This window comes from Gopherus flavomarginatus, chromosome 3 (genome assembly GCF_025201925.1).
Source record: "Gopherus flavomarginatus isolate rGopFla2 chromosome 3, rGopFla2.mat.asm, whole genome shotgun sequence".
NCBI classification, from domain to species: Eukaryota; Metazoa; Chordata; order Testudines; family Testudinidae; genus Gopherus; species Gopherus flavomarginatus.
Window position 1 is genome coordinate 253,586,190 of NC_066619.1, and position 18,920 is coordinate 253,605,109.

At 40.4% G+C, this 18,920-nt stretch overlaps 1 protein-coding gene across 2 annotated transcripts in view; it reads right to left on the bottom strand.

The window, feature by feature from the left end:
• LOC127048238 (uncharacterized) overlaps window positions 1-839 on the bottom strand; it is a 116,670-nt gene extending 115,831 nt beyond the window's left edge. The window contains exon 1 of one of the 2 annotated variants that reach the window (XM_050947844.1): window positions 681-839. The gene's annotated coding sequence lies outside the window, so the exon portion shown is untranslated. Of the gene's footprint in view, window positions 1-491; window positions 542-680 lie in introns of those variants that run through there. The other variant, XM_050947845.1, reaches the window with a different exon arrangement.
• Window positions 840-18,920: the final 18,081 nt, after the last annotated feature.

Genomic DNA, 18,920 nt, shown 5'->3' on the forward strand with positions numbered 1-18,920 from the left:
CCAAGTTTCAGTAATGCCAACAATGTCATAGTTGTATTTATTTATTAGCACTTCCAGTTCTTCCTGCTTATTACCCATACTTCTTGCATTTGTATATAGGCATCTAAGATACTGGTTTGATCTTGCCTCCCAGCTTTGCCCTGACCCTCCTTTCTCTCTGCCATTATAGCCCGTGCTCCCTCCTGTTTCCAACCCATCTCCCAGGTCTTGTTCCCCACTTACCTGTGGGGTTTGCTCTCCTGTCCCCGTCGAACCTAGTTTAAAGCCCTCCTTACTAGGTTAGCCAGTCTGTGCGCAAATAAGGCCTTTCCCCTCTTCGAAAGGTGAACGCCATCTGTGCCTAGCAGTCCTTCCTCGAATAGCATCCCGTGGTCGAGGAAGCCAAAGCCCTCCTGGCGACACCATCTTCGCAGCCAGGCATTCACCTCCACGATGCATCTGTCTCTGCCCGGGCCCCTACCTTCGACAGGAAGAATCGAAGAGAATACCACCTGCGCTCCAAACTCCTTAACCCGTACTCCCAGAGCCCTGTAGTCACTCTTGATCTGCTCAGTGTCACACCTCACAGTATCATTTGTACCCACATGGATGAGTAGCATGGGATAGTAGTCAGAAGGCCGGATAATCTTCGACAATGCCTCTGTAACATCTCGGATACAGGCCCCTGGCAGGCAGCATACCTCCCGGGATGAACGGTCAGGGCGACAGATGGGTGTCTCCGTCCCCCTCAGCAGAGAGTCTCCAACCACCACTACCCTACGTTTCTTATTATCAGTGGTGGCAGCAGACCTCCCAGCCTTAGGGGTATGAGGCTTCGCCTCCTTAACTGTTGGGGGTGATTCCTTCTCTCCTGTATCAAGAGATGGTATCTGAGGACCAGGAGCTCCCTTCACCAAATGCACACACACACCACCCGCCCATAGGGCAGGTAATCATACATGCTGCACTCGGTGCAATAAACAGGATAGTTCCCACTCTGCTGCTGGGCTTCTGCCTGCATTCTCTCCTATAGCTACCTAAGTTAATGTTAGGCTTTTTGTTTAAATCAAGAAGTTTTGATTATAGTTTAGGTTAAAGGTTTTAAAGAATGGCAAGTGTATCTCACCCCTTTCCCACTCCCCTTCCAAACTCCCTCTCGAACCCCCCTGTTCGCAAAAGATATCCTGAGAAGTCTGACACCTCGGAAATCAGCAAGAACTAAGTCAAACTTAGTCACAAATATATCTCATAGTTATTCTCTAATTATGACTGCTAAAATTCTGAGTAATTGCCAAGTTTAGTTATCAGAAGCACATGACTATTCAGGAGAATTTCTATTTAGTCAATATGGGTGGAGTTAGCTGTTAGTCCAAATTCAGAATGGAAACATACAAGATTTAAATAGAACATAGAGATTTCTAAAAATCCACCTAGCATGTGAATCATTATATCATAGGAGCAAACAGAATTAGATAATATCCCTCTTCTAGGGTCCACACTACATTTGGTATATGTTCTATCTTGTACTGTGTTAGCTGTCTAGTCACCAGTCTTCTACTTCAATTGTGAGCTGTTTACGGCAGGGACCATCTTTTTGTTCTCTGTTTGTTTGTATAGCACATAGCACAATGAAGTCCTTGTCTATGACTCAGACTCCTAAGTGCTATTGTAGTAGAACTAGTAAATAAGAATAATAAAGTACCACATTGATCAATGTGTTATAAACATCTGGATTAGACAAATAGATTACACTTGTGCCTATATACCATAAAAACTTGGTAATGTGGAATTACTAACTGTCCAGCTACCATGATTAGTATTGTATTTTATTTATTAAGGGTGGATGATATGCCTGGTGCTGTACAACAAGCGAATAAGACTAATCTCTGACTCAAAGATCTTACATTTTAAATGATAGACACAGATATGATGCCATGAAGATGAAGACTATAACAGTTCAAAAAAGAACTAGATAAGTTCATGGAGGATAGGTCCATCAACGGCTATTAGCCAAGATGAACAGGGATGCAAACCTTCTGTTTATCAGAAGCTGGGAATGGGCAACAGGGGATGGATCACTTGATGATTACCTGTTTTGTTCATTCCCTCTGAAGCACCTGGCACTGGTCACAGGATACTGGGCTGGATGGACCTTTGGTTGGACTCGATATGGCTGTTCTTTTGTTCTTATGACAAGACACATGGGATCCCCAAAGGTTGACTGAGAACTGGAGCTGTTGAACTAATTTTCTGTTCACAAATTACACAATCTGATAATGTATTTTATATATTTGTTTGTTCATAATTGTTTGACAATTTAGTTATTGCAAATATATTTGGGACTAGGAGTGTTTGAATCCTAGAGAGAGTTCATTTGAGTAGTTGGAATTTGGCATTCAGTCTGTGTGATCATTTACCTAAAGCATAAAATATATTATTTTTTTCCTGATTGGGTGACCTAACCTCTATAATCTCTGTAAAGAGGAGCAGTGCTTGAACAAATCATTAGGGAGGGAGACATAGCAAGAGGTAAGCAAACACTGGGAATATTAGGACATTTAACATATTGTTCCTCTCCTCCACTACACAAAAAGAATACTACATTTATGTGTTTTACAGATTCCATATTTTAAAATGGCTGGATTCCTTCTTGACTGAGGGAGAGAGAAATGTGTAAATCAGCTGACTTTACATGCAATTTTCTCATGTTTCATTTCCATCAGTTAATTGCATGTTTATATCAGAGGACCAGGTAAATACACACTAATGTGAATATCCAATGTAAATACACTCATCCACATATAAATAAGCTCATTCATGCAAGAATACCAATGCATACACAAATGCAACCTACTCCCTAAATGGTTGTGCTGTTTGCACAAATGTTACTGGTACAGTGAATAAAAATGGTTACAAACATAGACATATTGAATCTCTCATCAGGGAAAATAATAAAAAGGGTTGTAGATACCATAAAAGTGAGTTCATGGCTTTCTTTCAGAAGAATATTTATGAATACTTTTCTGTCATATTTTCCTGGCTCTTTCCAACCCACATTTCTTCACCAGTTAGAATCCTGAACTGCTTCTGATTGAATGTTCCTACCTCTCATTCTCCTGGGTTTCATTCATGCTCATGTCCAAGAACAAAGAACTAATAGTCATCCTCATCTTGGTTTGTATTCTAGGAAAAGACAAAATGGCAGCCTGTTTCTACTGTCAGAACAGAACCTATGCTAAAAATAACACTTATTAAAATTATGTGCTCCTTCTGTAGTTTCTCAACCTGACAAGACAGGACTATGGCACTGCAGAGAATTCCAGCTTCTCTGCTGGGTGAAACACTTTCTGCCACAAAAGAATAATCCATGTAGCACAAGATTTGTTTACAGTTGAAGACTCTTGCACATGCATCTCTATCCCTAACATACCCTTCCATGTTTCCTGCCTGTTCCCTTGTGAGCAGTGAGGGTCTGGAAATTGCAAAGTTTCTACTCTTCGAGAGATGACAGGGCACAATCAGTATCTTCCTTCTTTACTCATCTTCATACCTTTTTGCACTTGGATCTGTCTTCCTTTTCTTAGTCATTAAATGACCTGCCTCTTCTCTTTTAAATTCCTTCTGACACAAAAATTATTCCACTATAAAACATTTTAACAATGCAATATATCTCCATCCTCTCAAGCTTTGTACCATCACTTGGTGTATTATGTATCTGAACTGTTTTCTCTATCTCTGAAGTAGACATTAATCTGTTTGTGATAAGAACTGTTATCTTCTTGTATGTCTGCACAGTACCTAGAACACTGATGGAATTCAATATTTATGTGTCACATTCAAAGCTGTGAACCCAAATAAACTGTGATTTGTTCACTTTTATACCATAATTTTTATGATCTGATTTGTACTGTCTTGATAACTTTATGGGATGGCTAGATGTACCTGATCCAATAATCTATTTTACAGAATTTCTGTCTTTGCAGTGTAAGGTTGCTGAAGTTCTAGATTTTTTAAACAACTTCAGCAACTGGATCTCATTAAATCATTTACACTGCTTCTGAGTATAGTTGGATTGGTATTGAAAGTGAATATGACAGTAGCAGATCAACAGAAGAACATTATTTGAGAATAATGTTTCTGAAACAGATTATCATGAATAATTCATATTTAATTTATCTTGCATATTCTGAAAAGTTATGAAAATCATATTAGTAAATTGTCTATATGGTAGTGAAGTGTTTGACAAAGAAAGTAAACTCTCGATACTGTGCATAGGTGACATTTATGCTAACTACAGACAAGTCATGTGCTCTTCATGTGCCAATATATATTTATGCCTGTATCTCTAATTTTCGCTCCATGCAACAAAGTGGTTTTTTTTACCCACAAAAGCTTATGCCCAAGTAAATTGGTTAGTCTTTAAGGTGCTACCGGACTCCTCATTGTTTTTATGAATATAATAGTGGCATTCCCAGTTAGCTGGATCCAGAGTAGCATGAAGTGGCCATATCATAGGAAAGAACATGGACTCACTTTTCTATCAAGGACTAGAATAAGTGTCCTAAAAATTGTAAAAAAGAATTTTTTATAATGACAGTTCAGGCTTGAGAGAAAGCAGGACACGTCAGAAATCTCAAATGAAAACTTATGTCTGTGAGACGTTCGTGCAAATTTGTGCACTCAAAAGCTTCAAATAAAGTAAGCAAAATCATTTTGTTTAAAAACCTGCCCCTACTCAAGTCAATGGGAGTTTTGCCTCTGAACTTTTGAGTAGTTATTTTAACTTAACATGTAATCCAGTGCAGTTTATAGTCTGGTTTGGGTTACATCGATAAGCAAAATGTTCTGAAAAAATGGAAGTAGCAGAACTAAAACTAGCACTTTTTTCCCCTAGAAAAGAACCTCAACAGTTTATTTTGCTACAACTGTTCTAACTATACCTAAAAATTCCATTTCCTTCCAGAGAGGTGAAGAACTGTTTCTCCAGTCAGAACTCAACCTATGCTAAAAATAACACTTAATAAAATTATATGTTCCTTAATTTCTATAGTCCATCAACCTCACAAGTCAGGCTATGGCACTGCAGAGAATTCCAGCTTCTCTGCTGGGTGAAACACCTTCTATCACAAGAGAATAATCCATGTGGCACAAGATGTGTTTACAGTTGAAGACACTTGCACATGCATCTCTATCCCTCACATACTCTTCCATATAAAATATATGGTTATCTGTCTCTTCATCTGTATTTGTACAATACCTAGCACAAAAGGAACCTGATCCCTGACTGAGGCCTCAGGATGCTACAGCAATACAATACACAAATAAATCTCTAAAATGGTACTTTCAGGCAAATGGAAGATAACCTAGGTGGAGGCCAAGGACTTTATACATGGACCAGATATCAGCAGACCTAAGAGAGATTAATTAGCACAACAGCCAGGCATACAATCATAAGTTTAGAAGAAAGGTTATAAAAATTGCCAAATCTGAATGTGGAAGTGGCAAGAAAGAAGAAGAAAAAGAGGTACTTTCAGGTCATCTTTGAGACATGTTGTTGCTGGAGCATAAGGAAGCTTGCTAGTCCAAGGAGCTGGTCCAAGAGGTAACTATAGCAGAACCGCTTGGAAATAGTGACCGTAATACAATAGCGTTCAACATCCCTGTGGAGGGAAGAACACCTCAACAGCCCAACACTGTGGCATTTAATTTCAAAAGAGGGAACTATACAAAAATGAGGAGGTTAGTTAAACAAAAGTTAAAAGGTACAGTGACTAAAGTGAAATCCCTGCAAGTTGCATGGGCCCTTTTTAAAGACATCATAATAGAGGCCCAACTTTAATGTATACCCCAAATTAAGAAACACAGTAAAAGGACTAAAAAAGAGCCACCGTGGCTTAACCACCATGTAAAAGAAGCAGTGAGAGATAAAAAGACTTCCTTTAAAAAGTGGAAGTCAAATCCTAGTCAGGCAAATAGAAAGGAGCATAAACACTGCCAGCTTAAGTGCAAGAGTGTAATAAGAAAAGTCAAAGAGGAGTTTGAAGAACGGCTAGCCAAAAACTCCAAAGGTAATAACAAAATATTTTTTAAGTACATCAGAAGCAGGAAGCCTGCTAAAAAACCAGTGGGGCCCCTTGACGATTAAAATGCAAAAGGAGCGCTTAAAGACGATAAAGTCATTGCGGAGAAACTAAATGGATTCTTTGCTTCAGTCTTCACAGCTGAGGATGTTAGGGAGATTCCCAAACCTGAGCCGGCTTTTGTAGATGACAAATCTGAGGAACTGTTACAGACTGAAGTGTCACTAGAGGAGGTTTTGGAATTGATTGATAAACTCAACATTAACAAGTCACCGGGACCAGATGGCATTCACCCAAGAGTTCTGAAAGAACTTAAATGTGAAGTTGCGGAACTATTAACTAAGGGTTGTAACCTGTCCTTTAAATCGGCTTCGGTACCCAATGACTGGAAGTTAGCTAATGTAACACTAATATTTAAAAAGGGCTCTAGAGGTGATCCCGGCAATTACAGACCGGTAAGTCTAACGTCGCTATCGGGCAAATTAGTCGAAACAATAGTTAAGAATAAAATTGTCAGACACATAGAAAAACAAACTGTTGAGCAATGGCCAACATGGTTTCTGTAAAGGGAAATCGTGTCTTACTAATCTATTAGAGTTCTTTGAAGGGGTCAACAAACATGTGGACAAGGGGAATCCAGTGGACATAGTGTACTTAGATTTCCAGAAAGCCTTTGACAAAGTCCCTCACCAAAGGCTCTTATGTAAATTAAGCTGTCATGGGATAAAAGGGAAGATCCTTTCATGGATTGAGAACTGGCTGAAAGACAGGGAACAAAGGGTAGGAATTAATAGTAAATTCTCAGAATGGAGAGGGGTAACTAGTGGTGTTCCCCAGGGGTCAGTCCTAGGACCAATCCTATTCAATTTATTCATTAATGATCTGGAGCAAGGGACAAATAGTGAGGTGGGAAAGTTTGCAGATGATACTAAACTACTCAAGATAGTTAAGACCAAAGCAGATTATGAAGAACTTCAAAAAGATCTCATAAAACTAAGAGATTGGGCAACAAAATGGCAAGTGAAATTTCATGTGGATAAATGTAAAGTAATGCACATTGGAAAAAATAACCCCAACTATACAGACAATATGATGGGGGCTAATTTAGCTACAATGAGTTAGGAAAAAGATCTTGGAGTCATCGTGGATAGTTCTCTGAAGATGTCCACGCAGTGTGCAGAGGCGGTCAAAAAAGCGAACAAGATGTTAGGAATCATTAAAAAGGGGATAGAGAATAAGACTGAGAATATCTTATTGCCCTTATATAAATCCATGGTATGCCCACATCTCGAATACTGTGTACAGATGTGGTTTCCTCACCTCAAAAAAGATATACTTGCACTAGAAAAGGTTCAGAAAAGGGCAACTAAAATGATTAGGGGTTTGGAGAGGGTCCCATATGAGGAAAGATTAAAGAGGCTAGGCCTCTTCAGCTTGGAAAAGAGGAGACTAAGGGGGGATATGATAGAGGTATATAAAATCGTGAGTGATGTAGAGAAAGTGGATAAGGAGAAGTTATTTACTTATTCCCATAATACAAGAACTAGGGGTCACCAAATGAAATTAATAGGTAGCAGGTTTAAAACAAATAAAAGGAAGTTCTTCTTCACACAGCGCACAGTCAACTTGTGGAACTCCTTACCTGAGGAGGTTGTGAAGGCTGGGACTATAACAATATTTAAAAGGGAACTGGATAAATTCATGGTGGCTAAGTCCATAAATGGCTATTAGCCAGGAAGGGTAAAGAATGGTGTCCCTAGCCTCTGTTCATCAGAGGATGGAGATGGATGGCAGGAGAGAGATCAGTTGATCATTGCCTGTTAGCTTCACTTCCTCTGGGGCACCTGGCATTGGCCACTGTTGGTAGACAGATACTGGGCTAGATGGACCTTTGGTCTGACCCGGTGTGGCCGTTCTTATGTTCTTATGTTCATTAGCTGTGTATAGAGAATTTTCTAGCGATGTTAATCTGATCCCTATACCAAAAATTAAATTCACTTTTACATTGAAAGAAAGAATAAAAGAAAAAATTGATTTGCTTTTGTTGTAGAAGTAAAAAATATGGCCATAACAAATTGCAAGGCAGAAAATCATAAATAACTTCTGTTGCAACTCATTTAATGCTGATGCATGTGGAAGAAAGAACCATAGATTGAAATTACCTTTATTCTTGCTTGCATAAAGAACTAGCTATTTTTAAATGCTGCTGAAATAAGCATAACCAATTGCAGTGCCAAGTATTACAGCAGTGAATTTGGCCTACATTGGTATTGCATGTGATGCATAATCTAATAAATTTCCAAACAAACATCCTGGAAACAATTTACAGTAAGTAAGAAATGCTGAGCAAATACTGTTAATATTTTAAATTGCATTTTGGTCACCCATGACTACTTAATAAAATGTTCCTTAATTTTTTTTTATGCCTGGAGCAAACAGGAAAGTTTTTGCTGCCCTACCAAGTGAGAGTTTAATGTTATGAATCATTAGGAAGCATGCACATTAGGTCTCAAAAATAATTGTTTGGTTTACAGTCACTTAAGGCTACAGCCTCAATCAGGCCTCAGCTGTGGTGCGTTAGAAAAGCATATAATGCAGTATAAACACGGTTTGTTGATATGTCCATGACAGAAGCATATGTTGTAGTATTAACTTCCAAAACAAATATGTGAAATTGTTGCCAGTTCCTGAAAAACAAATACCATCACATTTGTGAAACATAATTTAGGTTACTTTTAAAACAAACTGGATACGTAAACAAACATTTTTTTTGTATTTTTAGCTCTACAAGCTCATCTTTTTTGAAAGTAAATAGTTTAAAAATATAATAGCCATATTAACAGATTGTAAGGCCAGAAGGGTTCATTATGATAATCTAGTCTGATCTTCTGCATTATGCAGGTCATGGAACTTCACCCAGCAATTTCTGCATCAAGATTGCTGTGTGATATATTGAGTTTGCTACTATAAGGTCTTGAGCAGTGTCAATTTCTATTTATTATTGTTTAGCATTTACATTTCAAATTTATTAAAGGTCATCTGCAAAGGGAAAAATAATTGCAGCTCATGACCTTTTTGGCTTGCTAGTTTGCTGTTGTTTTTTTGTTTGTTTTTGATTTTTTTTTAAACGGCTTCTTTTTTACCCTAGAATTTCAGGTCTTACCTGCCATGGAAGGCTCTGCCATAATGGGAGAGGCAGTGAAGTGATGACATTACAAGAGCCACAAACATGGAAACTGAACCATTAAGAGTGGAAGAAAGTTTTAGTCACACTGTTTTGTTTAGTTTTGTTAATACTTATTTAAGTTCAATGACTACTGGGGGAAAGGGGGGGTTGTTAAACGGTTAGCACCATTACCAGTTCAGTTAGCCTGAACACCCCTGAGAGAGGGTCCTTGAAAAAAAACTTGGGACGATCAGATGAGATATTTCTGAAATTTTTAAAGTTAAAAAAAACACATTCAGGTCTTTTTTAGTTATAAAAATTCTGTAGCAGCCAAAGGAAGTTGTCAGTAGTAGGCATGTTGGCAGCAGGGAAGAGTCAACTTACATTTCATCGATTCTCAAGTGCCATAAAGACCTTTGAAGACTAGACTACTAACTTGTGCTGGAACTGGGGGCGGGGAAGTTTGATAATCTGGTGGCCAGAACTGGTTGCTTGGCAGCACTCACCCCCTCATTTTCTGTGCGTGCAGTGGTTCTTGGCACAGAAAAGAATCTGGCCACATAATGATTTCTTTGAGGCAAGGACTACATCTTCTGTGAATTGTCTCATACACCTTCGGTCCCTTTAATAAATAATAATACAATGCCCTCAACATTACCATTTAAAACATTTCAAATTATATTTAAACAAGTGTTACGAAGTGGATGACTTGTTTTGTCACATGTATCAGATATTATTTATTAGCTGACAAGATCAGAAGATAAGCAGGATTATTAGATCAAAGCCTGATTTACAGGAGAGGAGCGATTCGCAAATTGATATGTCTAGGGCCTGTTCCTGCTTTCAGTGTTCTCATTGGCTTGAGTGAGACCGGGCTTGGGCAATCAGTTTTGCTGTTATGTTCTCTGATCATGACAAGAGCTCTCCGAATTCAAACAAAGGTTTTCAGTGTGGTTTCTAGAGCACTTGTCAGTGTGACTTCAGACAAAGCATGCATGTGATCTGCGTTACAATGAGATGAAGTTTCTTCTTCATATCTGTCATTAGAGCTTAATGAAATGTGAAATAACATGTGGTTCTCAACAGTAAGTTCCCAGCTGATTTCCTTTGTAGGGAAATTTTGAACTTGTCTGTCCATTTACAATATGGAGGCAGAAGGGTCATTAACATCCATGGAATTATGCTGCAGATAAAATATATGTTTTTTTAAATATCAAATGGTTTGATTTTCATCCTAAATTAGTTTGAAAAGAAACTGTAATGGTTTCCCCCAGTAAATTGCATCATCTGCTCTTGCTGTCTTTAAAAATAAATTATGCCAAAGGAATAGTGATGGACAATGTTCTGATGACTCTGCACTTCTATGAATTGCTCTGGTTAGGGCTGTTAAAGAGATGGCACTGGAAACAGAAGGTTAATTTTAGCACTGGGTGGTTCAAAGAAGTCCATGGCTTTTCCAGTGTTCAGTGCTCTGTTTTGACTATAACTTAACTACTAGTAGTGTTTAGTTCAATATACAGTATACCGATTGCATTACTCATTCACTCAACATAAACATTATCTTCAGATAGGAAATAGTAAGCATGGCATATGTTCCATAAATCTAGTGGTGTGCCTTGAGGAGCAAAGTGGAAGTAACAGAAAGTACCAGCTTTTAATACAACAGTAGTATTTATATTTAAAATACTACCTTGAAGAGATACTTTAATTAATAACGAGCCTGATTGTGCTATCCATTGTAACACCAGAAAATTCTTCCATAGTTTCCTCAGCATTTTTCTGTTGGGGAAATATTTACCTTTCCCCTTTTATTTGGTTTAACATATCCTGATTCCAGCATTAATCTTCTACCCTCCCCACAACTCTGGAAGCACAGCCTTTGAATTTTCTGTTATTTAGTTTCAGTAAATTAGTGTCACCTGTCCAGACCTCTAGATAACATACTGTGATAGATCCCTCTGTGGCCAGGCAGCCTAGTGGCTAGATCATTGGTCAGAGGGTTTTGAGGGGGACCCGGACCCTTCCCAGGGCCCTGTGTAATTCAACTCCTAAACAAGGTTTGATGGGTCTGCTTCTGTGCTGCATGGGGAGGGAGGGTGAAGTTTCAAGACCCACTTCCCTGGACTATTTCTTATTAGAGTCTCTTTAGTTTGGTGTGTGGCTCCTCTAGTTCAATTACCACACAGTTTGGGCTTAGCTGCAGGCTCCCATGGGCAGGGGAAGACTTACTTGCTTCCAGTGGCTGTGTTGGCTGGCTAGTAACTGGTCCCTTCTGGCAGGCAAACAAAGAGCTCCTGCTTTCTTGCCAGACAGCCCCCAACTGAGCCAGGCTCCCTCCTTTTCTCCCCTTCCAGGCCTGGCATTGGTGGGGCTAGCTGAGCCCACAGGTTTTCTTTAACTCCTTCTGTGCCAGGCGGTAGTTTCTCTAAACCTTCATCATCAGACCGCATCTTGGGGCAGGGCGGGGTTAGCCAACTCTGCTGGAGCACTAGGTTGCAATATAGAGGCCACCTGCTGGACCAGCTGCTGCTGGGCTGTCGACTTGCAAATTAGCTGCTTCTGCTGCGTGGCCATCTGCTGCAAAAGTTGCTGCTGTTGCTGTTGATGGTGGGTGTTTTGCTTGGCCATTCATTTCAGCAGCTGTTCCATTTCCATCCAAGAGCTTTCCTTTTATTTGGGCATTTAAAAAAAATCCCTTCAGCAGGGACTAGGGTGATGCCTGCATTCTCCACCACTTGTGATAGAGCCTTTGGTGGCCAGGTGGCCTCGTGGCTAGATCGCTGGTCAGAGGGGTTGGAGGGAGACTGGACCTTCCCCAGGCCCAATGCAGTTCAACCCTGAAACAGGGGTTGAGGGTCTGCTTCTCTGCTGGGTGGGGGGAGGGATTATGTTTTAAAACCTGCTTCCCTGGGCTACTTCTTATTAGAGTCTCTTTAGTTTGGGGTGTGGCCCCATTAGTTCTATTACTCCACTGTTGGGGCTTAGATGCAGGCTCCCATTGGCAGGGGAAGGCTTACTTGCCGCCAGTGGCTGTGATGGCTGGCCAGTCGCTGATCTGTCCCTTTCAGGCAAGGAAACAGAGAGCTCTGCTTCCTTGCCAGAGAGCCCCTAGTAAAGCCAGGCTCCCTTCCTTTCTCCCCCCTCCAGACCTGCTACTGGCTGCAGGTACAGTGGGGTGGGGCTAGCTGAGTCCATAGGTTTTCTTTAATCCCTGCTGTGCCAGGCAGCAGTTTTTCTGCTCCTTCACACATACTAATTTAATAAAAACACATAAATTGAGTCCACATAAATAGATCAATTAAAAAATAGAAAAGGATTTCCAAAAGAGAAATTTCCTCCACTTACCCAAAATAAAATCACCATCCTCAGCCCATCACATGCTCCAATCACTGTATTGAATATCCATTCAGAGAAAGCCTGGGAAGCTAGATAGTCTTGTAATATGCCCTGATGTTCAACAGATCATTCTTTTTTTGCATAAAGGAATTAAAGGAATTCCAAAGTGGAGGACCCTCGCTGAAAATGCCCTGCCACCAGCTTCCACCTCCAGCTCTTGGGGAGCGGGTGGAGGTACATATGCTGCTTGGAATTGAGACAGCAGTGCTCTTAATGTTTAGAGAAAAGGGCTGGACAGGTGGAGTGGTAAACATGACATTCAAGAAGAAGATGCTGGTACTTTCCTGAGCCCTGGTTCTGCCAGTTTAACGTGAGTGAAAACCAGCACAGCTGCCCCTCCTTTCATTTAATCAGTTTGGTGGCAAGAGCTCCACTTGGAGCTTGAAGAGTCACAAATCAAATGTCACTGCCCCATGTGTTCTGGGTTCTTTTTGACTCTGTGGAAATCTCTTTCAATCTTCTTTTCCTAGCACTTCTACTGCTAGCCCCTGGAGCATGCATGCCTAAAAGTGGTGTTTCTGAGCTATGAAGCTTTAAGTGGCACAGTGTTCAGCAGCTGTTGGAAGCTGTTGGAAGTCAATGTCTGTCTTTCTCCTCTTGCCTTTTCCCTGGCATACATTTGAGCCTTTTATCAGGCAACGCTTTTTTACTTCTTAGACTTTTTATGAGGTAACAGTTCATCTTAGTCAGGATGTAGTTTAACCTCTTTTAGCAAAATTATATTTAAAGGTCCTTTACAATAACAGCAGCAAAAATGCTTCATATAAACATTCCATTAGTCCAGCAGTCACAGGCCAGTGGCAATAAGCTACCTTCTCATTTTGGTGTTTCACACTACAGAGATATATGTGTCTTGGGACAAGAGGGGAACACATTATAAATAAAAAGCTTCAGGAGGAGTGAGGTCACATGATGCATCAAGAAAAATACTCAAAATACCAATTTCTTACTCCAACTTTTGATGAACAGGCATGGTCACAAAAATCCCAGAAAAATCAGAGTAGAATAAGAAACTCCAGGAGACCTAAGGACCGGCCCAAATTTGATGTGGAACACATAATCACAGGTGAGAAAGCTGCTGCAGTATACTCAACAATTGGGCAAATTGTAAGTGAGATGAAAAAAAAAATCCACCAGCATCCTAGAAAACAGAACGTGTTTTCTTCAAACCACCATAGACAGTTTGTCTAGCCAAATAAAGGGATGTAGTGTCCTTTTTATGCAGGTTGCATTTAAAATGGTGTCCTCAGAGGAGTGTTCTGCAACCCAAACTGAGATGTCACCAGACTTAAAGCACAGGGGCCCAAATTTTCAAACCTTGGTGCCTGAAGATAGGCTCCCAAATCCATATTGAGGCACCTAAATAAAAATGGCTTTGTTTCAGAGACACCGAGCCCCTGTGTGGCTCCCACTGACTTCAGTGAATATAGGCCAGCAGAGAATTTGGCCCTGTTTTACTGGGACAGTACAAGTGCTCATTGGTGTATGTGTAATGTGTGCCCAGCCATTTAACAGCGTCATCATCAGCCAGGTGGAGAGGCAGTCGCCTGCCATCAAAATAAGTCAGTGGGCACTTGACTGGCACTTTGAATTCTTCAGCTTAATGTCGAGGGCCTGTCAGCAGTCAAACACAGCCTCATTAGTATAAGTACTAACTCCACCAAACACAGGCAGGGCTGAACTTCCTGTAGGCTAACTCCCACCAGTCAAATCAACAACTTAATAACATACAAGCCAACAACTTCATACTAAGATAAGGATATACACCATCTATTGGTGGAGGTGCTGTCTACACTAATCATTGCAAGTATGTCCCCCACCCCACCCCCTGCCACTAGTTGAATAAGAATTTCAATGGTAACTACTAGGAATCCAGGTAGTCTGCCATCCACACAGGTTTCCATGTTCGTCTGCCCCTTCCATACCTATAGCTGGATCTAGATTATCAGTGAGTGCAGAGTTCATGTCCCCTAGGACAGGTCTATCTGTGGTGGACAGACTGTTGAAGATGGAAGTGTGCTGTAGTCCCTGAACTCTTCCACAACAGGTCTCCCATTACGAGTCACGGGAGCCTGCTGGGGTAGCTCCATATCCTTCTCCTCTCCCCTATGAGATAGTTATTGAGTATCCCCAGTGTTTGCCTGCCCCTTTATTTCAACAAATCTGTGAATGAGTTCTTGCTGCACTACAAAGGGGCAAGCTCTTGCTTTTTGTATCAGCAAGGATAAGTTGTTTAATTTTTTAATCTCTGTGTAAGGTCCCCTCCAAAAAGGACTATGTTTGGGATTATTTCCAGTTGCCTAGCCACAATGTCTCTCTTCCTGAATCAGCATGTAATTTTCCTTTATCCAGGCATCTTTTCCCTGTCATACTCACTTCCAGCTATTCTCTTCCTATACCCCCTGAAATGCTGTCCTTGGGTGACTAATATAAGACTCTGCCACGTCACCCATCAGTGCAGGTGCAGGTAGCTTTACCATTTCTTGCTGCCTGAACACAGAAACATGGGTTTGTGGAGTCCAGAAATAATCTCATAACGAAAGTAATGGATAGTTGAGTGCTGGCTGGTGTTATATGCAAAGATGACAAAAAGTGACTTCGTATTCCAGTCTTGTTGGTCTTCACTGACTAGACTGTAAGCAGAGAACCACTGATGCAGTTTTCTCTTTCCACTCTCCTATTACTTGAAGGGTGGCCAACACTGGTCCTCCCCTTGCTTATCTGGGGTTGTTGGTAAACCTCGTGTAACAACCATGATTTAAATTTCTTCCCTTGACCGCTGCAAATGCAGCCTGGTGGGCTGAATTGCAACACTGCATGTTTTATCAGAGCATCCATAACTGTCTCAATCCTTTTATCCTTCAGTGGTTGCACCACCACATACTTTGAGGTATCATACACTACCAGAAAACACTGATTTCCAGCAAGTGTTTCTGGTACTGGGCCTTTCAAGTCAACATGTATGAATTCACATGGCTTACTAGGTTGGGAAATTTTCCTTAAAGGCATTCTGCCTCTTCTTGCTGGCATTTTCCATTCTTGACAGATAAGACAGACCTTAACATCTGCAGCCATGCCAGACAGAACAATCTGTCAGATACCTGGCTTAGTGTCTTTTCATACCCAAAGTTCCCTGCTGTTTTGTTATCATGAAGACACTCTGGTACTATTTTCGGTAATCTCGCTGGCAAGACAATCCTGTACCTTCATACATGAGCACATTGGTAGCAGGATCAATGGATAATTGTTCCTGAACTGTGTTGAACCTCCCCAGTCTGAGTCTCCTTCAGTAGATCTTCTGACACACTCAACGTAACTTTGAGGTCTTGTGACTGTTGTTGCCAGAAGCCCTCACAAGGCTGTTCTCACTGCCCTTACCTAGCTGAGAGTATCTGAAACCAGGTATTCCTTTCCAGGTTTATGGTGAACCGGGAATGTATATTCAGACTGTTTGTGAATCCATCTCCACAAGCAGCATTCTGGGTTGTGCTTTGTAAAGATCCACTATGATCTGTATATATTATAAGTTCTTTACCTAGTAAATTGGGGTGATAAGTCTTGAGGTCCTCCACAATAGTCTGTCACTCTAGTTCTGTAGCTGAATACCTAGTTTCCTTTCATTAAACTAGTGACCTTCAAAAGACCTACTGCACCTACTGAGCTCATCCATTTGTTCAAATGCAAATCCAACAGCAACCTTTAAAAGATTACTGGTTGCCATGAACAGAAGGGATACAAATGGGAATTTAAGCCCAATCTGAGAATTTAAGCACAATAAAGATAAATTCAAAGCTACTTCACTTAGAAAGGAAAAATCAAATGCACAACTACAAAACAGAGGATAATTGGCTAGGTAGAATATAAGACAACAGTGTGATGTATTTGTGAAAAAGGCTAATATTCTGGGGAGTATTAACGGGAATGTCATCTGTAAGGCAAGGTGGGGGCTCAACTGGAGTACTGAGTACAATTTTGGGCACCTCAGTTTAGGAAAGACAAAGACAAACAGGAGGTAATCCAGAGGAGAGCAACAAAAATGATAAGGGTTTAAAAAACCTGATGAAAGGTTAAAAAAACTGGGCATGATTAGTCTTGAGAAAAGAAGACAGAGGGTGGAATCTGATAACAATCTTCAAACATGTTAAGGGCTGTTATAAAAAAGACTGTGATAAATTGTTCTTCATGTCCACTAAAAGTAAGACAAGAAGTAATGGGCTTAATATGCTGCAAGGGGCATTTAGGTCAGAGATTAGGAAATTTTTTCTAACTATAAGGGTAGTATTGGAAGAGGCTTCCAGTCCCCTTTACTGAAGGCTTTTAAGGACAGCTAGGACAAACATCTGTCAGGGATGCTCTAGATTTAGCCTCAGTGCAGAGGGCTGAACTTAATGACTTCTCAAGGTCCCTTCCAGCCCTACATTTCTATGATTTAGAAGTCATATATGGAGATATACCTATCTCATGGAACTGGAAGGGACCCTGAAAAGTCATTGATTCCAACCCCCTGCCTTCACTAGCAGTACCAAGTACTGATTTATGCCCCAGATCCCAAAGTAGCCCCCTTAAGGATTGAACTCACAATGCTGGATTTAGCAGGCTAGTGCTCAAACCACTGACCTATCCCTCCTCCCCTCAGTCTGTCCCTCAGTGACTCAAACAGTTTTTGGTGTTCCTCTGTCCAGACAAAGTTAATAGATTAATAGATTCCGAGACCAGAAGGTCCATTGTGATCATCTAGTCTGACCCCCTGCCTGATACAGGTCATACTTTGCTCTTAGTTAGATGATATAATGTCACTGCCTGCTCTGTGAAATTTTTTTTTTACAAATCTTCTGTCAAATCTGCAGAGGTCTATGAATTACTGTACCTCTCCCAGGTTTGTAGTGTTGACCCTTGACCTGAGCTCATATAATCATGTAAAGAATCATTTATATCTGAGAAAAATTAAGATGCTTGCTAAATTAGTGCAAATGAATCTAAAGCTACAATGCAAGTAGGAGTAAACAAAGAAACTTTAAGATTACTTTAAAATAGACCTTTCAGTGAACCTGAGGCCAAGTATGTAGCTTGAAGACTAGTGGTAGTAATAGTTAGCATAAGGACACATTAGGCCTAATAAAACTTAGGATAAGTAAATAACCTTGAGTCAGAAGATTTAGCAAAATATATCATGTGATAAACTGTTTAGACTGCAAACACTTTATTTAGCCAGACTTATCCACATGTATAGAGAATCTCCTACCTGTGTGAAAGCTTATGACAATTATTGAAACCTCCAAAATGGATATTGGAAGTGACAAATATGGACAAAAGGCCAAAACGAAATAAAATATGGTCTCAGAAACAGAAATCAAATAAAAAACAGAATCAAACCTGCCTGCCCATGGATCTCCAGGGGGAGCTTAATGTGTTGGTTATGAGCTGTAAAGCCTAAGACCTGCCACACTTGCCTAGCTGCTGTCAGCAGGGATGCTTAAGCTGCACTCCCCTCTCTGTTAAGACTCTGGGACTCTGGAACTTGCTCCCCTCCCTTGTCTGAAATAGCCTAGGTTTGGTGTACTACAAAAGACATCTATTGGGTGGAGCTGTTTTAGAAGGTGGAGGGAATGCTGAAGGAGTGGAAAGGAATTTTTTATAAGTGGCAGGCTGGCTGAGTTTCTCTTTGCATAATTTTTGAAATGCAGCTGGGGTTTCTTGTAACACTAAATATATGACACCTACTAAAGTCTCATCTTAATAAAAGAGTTACTGGACTGGACTTATGATCTCCATTGAGAATGTGTCACATCTATGCAAGATATCTGTGTGTTAAGTTGGGCAATAATGTACTTTCCCAGGATGTGGTCAGTCATTGTTTGCTAAAGTTTCCCAAGGGTGCTGCCTTCCTCGGGTTCTGTCAGTATTAATTTGTAATCTCCACTGTCTTCCCTTTCTGGCTTGGGAACTAGAACAATTTTCCTCAGGCCATGATCATTACTTTGGCTTTATTTGTGTAGAAATAAATTACACTTATCTGCTGGACATGATGTGTGACTGCAAGAGGTAAAAAAGGGACACAAAAATGAAGTCATAAGTGAGTTTACAATGGAAGGAGAAGGGAAGCCAAGTCAGGGCAGAGTTTGGCCCTTAATTTTTTCTAGTTAAATTGTAAAATGATGTGTTTTTAGGATGTTACTGCTAAGCCTCCAAAGTCTCATTCCAACTATTTCCTGGATGTCATGAAATAACATCTTGGAGAGCTTTGAATTTTCAGAAATTCTCTTGTGTTTAATTTTAGGCACTAAACATAGCCTTGCTAT